Genomic DNA, 2311 nt, shown 5'->3' on the forward strand with positions numbered 1-2311 from the left:
AGGGTGTTGGACAAAAGGCATATTTTCTACTATTGTTGTGATATGTTGCCAATGAAATCATAGAGAAGCTCAGGAGTTGATACCTGGCTTGAAGCACACGGAGAAGCCAACGCCGATGACCTTGAGAGGGGAGACATCAGATGGATTGGCGTACAGGAAGTTTTCAGGCTTAAGATCCCGGTGCAACGTGTTTGAATGAAAGCAACTAATATGGTAATAAACGGACTCAACTGATTTTAGTCCATAGAGACTTAGATGCAAGCATACGGAAAACAATGGTGCTGAGGAGGAGCAACAGAACCTCTCATAAGAAACAAAACTCTACAGGAAAAAGGCGTGTAACATAACAATATAAACAAGTCAGCGACTAAAAATTTGCCACAAGGGGATGTAGCTCAGATGGTAGAGCGCTCGCTTAGCATGCGAGAGGTACAGGGATCGATACCCCGCATCTCCAAAATTGTCGGATCGTCTTTTTTCCCTTTTAATGCAAAAAATGTCATTCGTATACGATGCTAAAATCAATTTTGAGTACTGTTGTTCAACATCTCATTTGGTCCAAATGGTGTTTTTAAGGGTTTGACCTACTAAATATATTATGCATTGATAAGTTGTATATAGAAGACCGTGTTCCCTAAATCAACCAATCAAGAGAAAACAACGACCGTCGCTGTGTCATGCAGAGATTTTTTACTAGTTTTTAAGCGTACATAAGCATCCTACAGAGAGATATCCAATGGGATTTGTGTTAGAGCAATCCTAAATATTACTCACACCATTCACAAATACTACACGGTTTTGGGTTTAGTCAAAGTTAAATTTTGTAAAGTTTAATCAAAAATAGAAGAAAAATATCAACATTAATAATTAAATGCATATAATTTGGACATAGGGGCCTCTGGACCAGAGTGATATATGTGCTCGATCATGTGGGCACACGTCACTATGTGTATATTCTGCCTACGGGCCTCTAGACCGTCCCTACTGTAAGCCTTGCAACCAAACAACATCTTTAGGACAAACTAGCAAGGCGGCCCTCGCAAATGCGAGGGAAACATCTATAATGTCTCAAAGATGACTATAAAATAAATCCATAGTTTTATAGATATTGATGTAGTGTCCTATATTTCACAGTCCATATAAATAGACAAATATGTTTGCTTTTTTTTTTTATCTAAGATTATAAGGGAATTGTTATTTGAACAAATGTTTTTAGAATTGTAATAGTGTATAGTTTTTAGTGATCAACATACCGTTTTAAAAAGTATACATGTTAGTAATTTATGTTTTCTTAGAAAAAATACTTCGCGTCCTTGCACATGTGTTTACCATGGGATATAAGAGATCATCATAAAAACATTGTTGGCTACATCTCTAATCGTTTTTGTTTCATGTGTAGTTAAAATCATATAAACAATGTAATATATTTTTCATGTGATTGGGCTATTTACTTTTAAAAATATAAGATGTAGCAATAGGTTTATAATGAATGATAGGAAAACGTAGTACATAAGTACCGAAAACACGTGTCATTTTTGGTTACGTAAAGGAATATAAGATTTCCAACAACATGGTTAAGCCCCAACCAATCAAATCTCTATATGATGTTATTATGTGCTAACTCAGAAAGTCTGGGTTAAATAGTATGTAGAAAAAACAGACGAAGTAGCAGCAGCAAGTGTCGTTGCCTAATCGACGGTACCTCGGAGGAGGGATCCTCACGAGGGGAAGAAGAAGTAGGGGCCATAGGGCGGAGTGCACACGGGACGGTGGTACGCGAGTTACCCAGCTTCGGAACACCTGCACGATGACAGGGCCTACTGCTGCTTGTCTGGAATTATCTGGGCGCTTTCGCGTTGTTACAATGAGTTGTGGTTCTCTTGCTTCTAGGGCTCCCGGGATCCGGCTTATAAAGGCGCACGGATCTAGGGTTTACACGGAGAGTCCTAGCCGGATTACAGATAACCTAACTATGGTACAATATCTTGCCGTGCACGTCACGGATCCGCCTTCCATACACGTCTTCCTGGATCCGGGTTCCTCATGGGCCTCCATGGATCCGGGTCACTCCTATGTCGGTGCGGATCCGGCCTGCCGATCCCGGGCTGGACTTCTTCCTTCATGATCAACAGCAATCTGGGCCGCCCGATGGGCCACATGCCTCATCACCGTCTGTGGGCCACCCGGGCTTGCCGGATCTAGGCACTGTCGATGGTACACCTATGAAGTATACCCACAACAGTAGCCCCCAGAGTTCTCCGAGTTTCGCCTGCAGTTTCCGCCTTGCGGGTTCATTATAATCTCCGGCGAA

General features: G+C 41.5%; 1 non-coding gene across 1 annotated transcript; it reads left to right on the forward strand.

The window, feature by feature from the left end:
- The first annotated feature begins 384 nt into the window (after positions 1–384).
- Positions 385–457, forward strand: TRNAA-AGC. The gene has a single exon. It is a non-coding gene; the product is annotated as a tRNA-Ala (tRNA).
- Positions 458–2311: the final 1854 nt, after the last annotated feature.

The sequence above is a fragment of the Lolium rigidum genome, chromosome 3 (genome assembly GCF_022539505.1).
Source record: "Lolium rigidum isolate FL_2022 chromosome 3, APGP_CSIRO_Lrig_0.1, whole genome shotgun sequence".
In the NCBI taxonomy this organism is placed as follows: Eukaryota; Viridiplantae; Streptophyta; class Magnoliopsida; order Poales; family Poaceae; genus Lolium; species Lolium rigidum.